Source organism: Dermacentor variabilis, chromosome 10 (assembly GCF_050947875.1).
Source record: "Dermacentor variabilis isolate Ectoservices chromosome 10, ASM5094787v1, whole genome shotgun sequence".
Classification (NCBI taxonomy): Eukaryota; Metazoa; Arthropoda; class Arachnida; order Ixodida; family Ixodidae; genus Dermacentor; species Dermacentor variabilis.
Window position 1 is genome coordinate 133393458 of NC_134577.1, and position 8245 is coordinate 133401702.

The 8245-nt window shown below is 49.4% G+C and overlaps 1 non-coding gene across 1 annotated transcript; it reads left to right on the forward strand.

Annotated features, from left to right (window-relative positions):
- Positions 1-5195: 5195 nt before the first annotated feature.
- TRNAL-CAA (transfer RNA leucine (anticodon CAA)) lies at positions 5196-5268 on the forward strand. Its single transcript has one exon. It is a non-coding gene; the product is annotated as a tRNA-Leu (tRNA).
- Positions 5269-8245: the final 2977 nt, after the last annotated feature.

Sequence of the window (8245 nt, forward strand, 5' to 3'; positions counted from 1 at the left end):
GACGTGGTATGCATAGGGGCGTACCAGATAAACCACGTCTGGGCGGTGACCCTGTCTGACGCCACTGCGACGAAGCGCCTCATGGCTCTTAAAGAACTGCAAGTGAAGGGTAGACGGTGTGTCATCGTGGACCCGCAAGACCAGCAGGTGAAGCTTAGGCTTCATTGGCTGCTCTATGGCGTTGCAGACGAGGACATACGGACGGCGTTCATGGCTTTCGGCAAGGTGGAGGAGGTAAGCCGGGAAAGGTGGCGCGTCCATGGCCTGGGCGACAAGACGTCGACAACCAGGACTGTGCTTTTAAAGCTGAAAAGCGGCGTGAAAATGGAAGACCTTCCTCATCAGGTCCGCGTCGGCGGAGAGCTGGCATTGGTGGTCGTCCCTGGTAGACCCATGCAGTGCCTGCGCTGCCAAGGCACGGGGCACGTCCGCCGGGAGTGTAAAGTTCCGCGCTGTTCTCGCTGCAGACGGTTCGGTCATGTTGACGCGGACTGCGTCAAATCCTACGCCGCCGTGACAGGCCCAGCAGTGAACGACGTGGCCGCCGAGCACGTCATGGACGTGGTCGAGACGGAGGACGCCGCTACAGGCATCGGAGACCTGGTACCGACAGCGGCAGTCGGCGAGACATCGACCGTCGGCGCAGAAGGCACGGTTGCTCAAGGTACTGAGAAGCGGAGTGGGAAGGCGCAGGGCGCGACTGCTGTGGGCCCCGCGACGGGAACCATTAGTGAAGACCCGCCCGACAACGGTATGACGGCAGTGCAGCAGGACGAGGCTGTGAAAGACGGCGACCGGACTGAGACTCTTGGCGGCCCGGTCAAACGCCCCCACGACCAGACCAAGGACCAAGGCGAGGGTGCGACCAGCACCACCGAGGGACCACCGACAAAGACGCCCCAGGGGAGGCGGGTGGGCTTCAAACCAAAGCCGAATGTGCCGCCGGAAAGAAAGCCTGTGATCAAAGTGTCGACGACAAACAATGCCGGGAAGCCGGATGGCCCCGGAGGCGGCTAGCCAAGGGCTGGTCGTGAAGGGTAAGCACCATGCTCCGGGCCTACTTTTCTCGCTAGATGAAGATTGATGAAATACCGTCTCTTAGTATTGCCACACTAAATGTGCGAGGGTTGGCGACTAGTCGTAGGCAATGTCAGGTCCTACGGTTGGTAACGGACCATGACATAGACGTACTAGCCGTCCAGGAAACCAAGGTTGACGGAGAGGAGGAGACCGGGAGCATGGTGCGACGATTCACGACTAGGTACTTTGTGGTGGTGAGTCATGCGGTAGGCACCACCGGGGGGTGCATTCTTTTGGTGAAGAAGCTGCCGGGTTTACATATTCAAAGTGCGTGGTCCTGTCTGGATGGAAGGATTGTTTTATGTGACTTTACGATCTCTGACTTTGAGTTTCGCGTCATATGCGTTTATGCGCCGAATTCTGTAGACGAGCGTGTCCTCTTTTTTTCGAACCTCTCACAATATGTTTGCTGTAATAAGCGCGTTGTGTTATTAGGGGACTGCAATTGTGTGTTGAGTGCTAGAGACCGAGCCAACAATGCCGGCGTGCGTGATAGAAGTAGTGACGTTTTGTCAAAATTAATTAATGAAAATGAACTTGATGATGTTTTTCAATGTCTGGAAGGGGGGCGTCAAGTTACATTTACGCGTTTTCAAGGCAGTAGTCATGCGCGACTGGATCGCATGTACATTTCGTTGGACACGATACCAAGATGCCACGGTTATTGCGTTGTACCCGTGTCATTTTCGGATCACTGCCTGGTAAAATGTAACATAGGTATAAGGAAAAGGGAACATGCATTTAATTGGCATCTATGGAAACCCAATGACTTGTTATTAAATGATGCATCTTTTGTAAAGGCAGTGCGGGATGCGGTTAATGAAATACGCGAAGATGCGGCTGATACAATAGCAGAAAAGTGGGAATGTGTTAAACAAAAAGTTAAAATGAAAGCCTTAGGAAGGTCAAGCTGCCTCAAATTTGAGAGGGAATATAAAGAAAAGGGTTTGCGAATACTACTTCAGCAGCTGATAACGCTTGAGTGCAGAGAGCCTGGTCTGTACAAAGACGATATGCGGAGCGTGAAGGAAAAGCTTGAACAGTTCGACAAAGAACGTTATCAAGGTGCCATCGTGCGAGCAAGAGCAGATGCACTGGCGGCAGGGGAGACGCCCACTACAAGGGTGCTCGGTTTAGAGAAGGCACACGGAAGACGAAACCATGTCGATCAACTTTTATTGAATGGAGCTGTTGTTGACGACAACGAGAGCATAGAACACGCCTTCTTCCAATACTATCAGTCGTTCTTTGCATTTCAGGAAGCGAATTTAGAGGGTTTCAAAGCGGACTTTCTGCACCGCATTTCGCGTTTGAGTGATGAAGCTAAGGAGCGATTAGAAGGGAAAATAATGGAGAGGGAAGTCGAAAAGGCAATCGACGACTTGAACTTGGGCAAGTCACCGGGACCAGATGGACTCAGTGCTGCGTTATATAAGACATTTAAAAGAGAACTGGCCCGTATATTAGTAGGAGTATTTAATGAAGCGTACGTGCAGAAATCATTGCCACCTTCTTTTGGGAAAGCGCACACCATTCTTATTCCGAGGAATGATAAATTAGATAAACTGAAGATTCGTATCATCCTACAGGCCCATATCACTAACAAAAATTGATTATAAGATATTTATGAAGATTTTAGCGACTAGACTTCAAGGCGTAATAAAGGAAATCGTCGCAGACCATCAAACTTGTGGAATCAAAGGGCGATCAATTTTTTCGAACATCCATAAGATGCGCTGTGTGTTCGAGTGCTGTGACGCCACTGGTGGCGGCGTTCCAGTTCTTCAGCTTGATCTTGAGAAAGCGTTCGATTGTGTTGCTCACGTTATTTTTTTCGCCATACTGGATCATGTTAATGTCGGTACCATCATCACTGAGGGCGTGGCCTTGGCGTACCAGAACGGCACTACAAGGTTAATTGTTAACAAGTCTATGGGGGCCCCCATTAACATCATGCGTTCAGTGCGCCAAGGCTCTCCCCTCAGTCCTCTGTTATTTGCTATCTACATAGAAGCAATGTGTGTAGCGATCACCGCAAATAACAATATACGTGGTTTTAGATTAGCAGAAACCGAAGTGAAGCTGCTAGCGTATGCTGACAACGTTGCAGTGTGTTGCACAGACGAACCAAGTGTGACTGAGACAATTGCTGTAGTAAAACATTTCTGTGACGTCACGGGCAGCATAGTCAATTGGGGCAAATCCCTCGGGCTGTGGCACGGGGAGTGGTTTTCGGCACCGGAGTATTTCGCTAGTGTCAAGTGGGTGAAAACTCCGACGAAGTATCTTGGTGTTCCCCTCGATAGGTACAAGAGCAGCGATGAGTACTGGAGGAACCAAACTAATGAAACGAAACAAAAAGTGGACAAATGGACAAGCACTAACCAGTCTATTTTTTCAAGGGCAACAATTTGTAATATGTTTTTTATAGCGAAGTTATATTATGTTATGCAAGTGCTGCATTGTTCTAGAGCAAATGTGCAAAGGCTGCACAGAGTGTTTGCGGTCTTTATCTAGAGTTCATCATGGGAGAGATGTAGCCGAACAAATTTGTTCAGAAGGGTGAAGGACGGGGGTGTGGGCTTGGTGCATCTGTTTGTTCGACAACTTGTCAACCGCTTTTTGTTTTTTCGAGATGTGCGAGATCCGTTTCTGCGCACCGTATGTCAGATCAGGTTGAGCGATGCATTGCCGACACATGTTGTTAGTACGGCAAGCATGACCGGAAAACTTCGAGGTTATATTAAGGAAGTGGTCGACAGCGTGCGTTTCCTGTCAGTTCGTTTTTCAAATGATTATCTGTTTGAAGTTAAAAGGAAAAAACTGTATAATGATGTGCGCGACATTGTGTTCCCAGTGCCGTTATACAGAACCATATACAGTGGAGGGCCAGGACAAGACGTCCTTAAACGGGTGAAACGAATGCAGGTGCCACCAGGGGTTAAAACCTTCTTTTTTAAGCTCCACACAGGAACGCTCTCTGTGAAAACGTTTGTGGAAGAACGAGGCTGTCTTGTGCCGTGGGGATCCCACTGCTTGATCTGTCAGAAGCCGGAGACCATTGATCACGTTTTCTTGCATTGCTGGGCGGCTGTTTTCCTTTGGGACGTGCTAAAGCGAACGCTGAAAAAGGAGTTACCGGTGGACCCCCAAGGGATCAGGTATCTGCCAATTAAAGATGAAGACGGAGTACCGTATGATCTTATTATGCTGAACACCCTCCACTCTATATGGCGAGCTCGCATGGCCGGATACCATTGCGACGCCGACGCTGGCCAGCGCGTATATATTTCAGAGAGTGTATGTCCTTATTTATTGAAATGCAGAAAATGCAAGAGTGTGTACCGGATTGGCTGTCGAGGCTCGAACCTCTGACAGTCATGAAGGAATTTTAACTTGACAACGTCAGTCCTACGCGGATAGACGGCTTTATAGCGCTTTTTTGTTTCTCGCCTTCTTTTTTCTCTTGCAAGAGGCTTGCATTTGTGTCATGAGTGTGAAATTCATATGTACGATGTTATATTGAAAACCGGTAATAAATAAAAAAAAAACCTCTGCCGTCAAGGTCTGTGAGTGGCCACGCTGCATAACGCTCCCGGGGTTCTACTAGCCCACATAAATACCCCAGAAAGTGGATGGGGAAATGGGGCCGTTCTAGCTCAATTGATAGAGCATCGCACGCGAAATGCGAAGGTTGTAGGTTCGGTTCCCACCAGCGGCAAGTTGTTTTTTCATCCATTTTAATTTTCACTAGTTTATCGTTTCTTTATTTCATTTATTAAGCACAACTAATTTTCCCTATGTTGTCCTTGGTGTCAATGTTTTTTGGCTTCTTATGATATGACTAATATGAATCAGGCACTACGGTTAACTCCCTTTCTTCTCGTTCATTACATAACGAGGGTCTTGAATCCGGTAACATTGATGCCTTCAGGGAGCATGTGTGGGTTTATTGACCAGTTGCCTTCACCGAAAAAGATCACGTTGTCGTGACGCCAGCGGCAAAAAGGACGTTTCACGTCCCCCGTGAAGGTCTGTAAGTGGTCGCGCTGGCTAACACTCCCAGGGTTCTACTAGGGCACATAAACACCCAAGAAAGTGGATGGGGAAACCGCACCACTGTAGCTCAATTGGTAGAGCATCGCACGCAAAATGCGGAGGTTGTGGGTTCGGTTCCCACCTGCGGCAAGTTGTTCTTTCATTCACTTTATTTTCCATTAGTTTGTCGTTTCTTTATTTCATTTATTAAGCACAATTTCCCCTATGTTCTCCTTGGTGTCAATGTTTGTTTGCTTCTTATGTTATGACTTATTAAAATTTGGCCTCTCGGTTAACTCCCTTTCTTCTGCTTCATTACATAACGAGGGTCTCGAATCCGGCAACATTAATGCCATCAGGTAGCATATGTGGGTATATAGACCAGTTGCCTTCACCCCAAAAAGATCACGTTCTCGAGACGCCTGCGGCTAAAAAGGACTTTCCACATCCACCGTCAAGGTCTGTGAGTGGTCGCGCTGGCTGACACTCCCAGAGTTCTACTAGGGCGCATAAATACCCAAGAAAGTGGATGGGGAAACGGGGCCGCTGTAGCTCAAATGTGTAGAGCATCGCAGGCGAAATGCGAAGGTTGTGGGTTCGGTTCCCACCTGCGGCAAGTTGTTTTTTCATGCACTTTAATTTCCATTATTTTATTGTCTCTTTACTTCATTTATTAAGCACAACTAATTTTCCCTATGTTGTCCTTGGTGTCAATGTTTGTTTGCTTCTTATGATATGACTAATAAAAACTGGACACCTCGGTTAACTCCCTTTCTTCTCGTTCATTACATAACGAGGGTCTCGAATCCGGCAACATTGATGCCTTCAGGGGGCATGTGTAGGTTTATTGACCAGTTGCCTTCACCCAAAGAGATCACGTTGTCGTGACGCCTGCGGCAAAAAGGACGTTCCACATACGCCATGAAGGTCTGTGAGTGGCCAAGCAGGCTAACAATCGCTGGCTTCTACTAGGGCATATAAATAGCCAAGAAAGTGGATAGGGAAATGGCGACCCTGTAGCTCAATTGATAGAGCATCGCCCGCCGTCAAGATCTGAAAGTGGTCGCGCTGGCTAACACTCCCAGGGTTCTACTAGGGCACATAAACACGCAAGAAAGTGGATGGGGAAACGGCACCGCTGTAGCTCAATGGGTAGAGCATCGCACGAAAAATGCGGAAGGTTGTGGGTTCGGTTCCCACCTGCGGCAAGTTGTTTCTTCATTCACTTTATATTCCCTTAGTTTGTCGTTTCTTTATTTCATTTCTTAAGCGCACGTAATTTCCCCTATGTTGTCCTTGCTGTCAATGTTTGTTTGCTTCCTATGATATGACTAAATAAAATCGGGCCCCTCGGTTAACTCCCTTTCTTCTCGTTCATTACATAACGAGGGTCTCGAATCCGGCAAGATTGATGCCTTCAGGTAGCATGCGGGGGTTTATTGACCAGTTGCCTTCACCCAAAAAGATCACGTTCTCGTGACGCCTGCGGCAAAATGTACGTTCCACGTCCGCCGTCAAGGTCTATGAGTGGCCACGCTGGATAACGCTCCCAGTGTTCTACTAGGGCACCTAATTACCCATGAAAGTGGATGGGGAAACGGCACCGCTGTAGGTCAATTGGTAGAGCATCGCACGCAAAATGTGAAGGTTGTGGGTTCGGTTCCCACCTGCGGCAAGTTGTTTTCTCATTCACTTTAATTTCCATTAGTTTGTCGTTTCTTTATTTCATTTATTAAGCGCAAGTAATTTCCCCTATGTTGTCCTTGGTGTCAATCTTTGTTTGCTTCTTATGATATGACTAATTAAAATCGGGTCCCTCGGTTAAATCCCTTTCTTCTCGTTCAATACATAACGGGGGTCTCGAATCCGGCAACAATAATGCCATCAGGTAGCATGTGTGGGTTTATTGACCAGTTTCCTTCACCCAAAAAGATCACGTTGTCGTGACGCCTGAGGCAAAAAGGACGTTCCACGTACGCCATGAAGGTCTATGAGTGGCCACGCTGGATAACGCTCCCAGTGTTCCACTAGGGCACATAAATACTCAAGAAAGTGGATGAGGAAACGGGGCCGCTGTAGCTCAATCCATTCTGCTTCCGGCAGCCGAGCTGAGCGGTCAGCAGAATCATGGGCTCCAGTGGAACAGCGACAGCGGCCACTTTTTGCCGCGGAAACAGGCTGAGTGACGATAACGAATATGCATTTATCTTGCCCCAACTGCCTAAAGGACAAGTGGTGATTAACACCGTATTTTTGCACGGTGATGTTCGCGTCAGACCTTACAAGGCCGAGGATTCTAGATACACCCTACTGCCGACGGGACTCTTGCCTGACGTGGTATGCATAGGGGCGTACCAGATCAACCACGTCTGGGCAGTGACCCTCAGTGACGCGACTGCCACAAGAAGGATCCTGGACCTTAAGGAACTATAAGTTAAGGGACGACTGTGCGTCATCGTTGACCAGTAGGACCAGCAAGTGAAGATTAGGCTTCAGTGATTGCTGTACGGCGTTGCCGACAAGGACGTCCGGACGGCGTTCGCGGCTTTCGGAAAGGTGGAGGAGGTGAACCGTGAGCGGTGGCGCGTGGAAGGCATGGGGACCAAGACCTCAACGACCAGGACGGTCCTCCTCAAACTGAAGGGCAGCGTGAAGGTTGAGGACCCTTCTCATCAGATCCGCGTCGCGGTGAGTTGGACTTGGTCGTCGTTGCCGGTCGACCGATGCAGTGCCTGCGCTGTCACGGCACGGGACACGTCCGCCGAGAGTGCAGAGTCCCCCGCTGTTCCCGGTGCAGACGTTTCGGCCACGTTGACGCGGACTGCGTGAAGTCTTATGCCGCTGTGACAGGCTCACCAGCTATTGTCGTGGCGGCAGAGCACGTGATGGACGTGGCCGAGGCGTAGGATGCGGCTAAAGAAACCGGTGACACGGTCTTGACAGCTACAACTAGTGGGTCGACGACTCTGGAGGTGGACGGAAAGGCGGCTGAGGCTACCCAGAAACTGTGTAGGGCGGAACAGGTCGCTACGACTGAGGGGCAGGCGACGGGAAGGGTCAGTGAAGACGCACCTGACGACGCGACCGCAATGCAACAGGACGAGGGCGTCACCGACGACGACTGTAT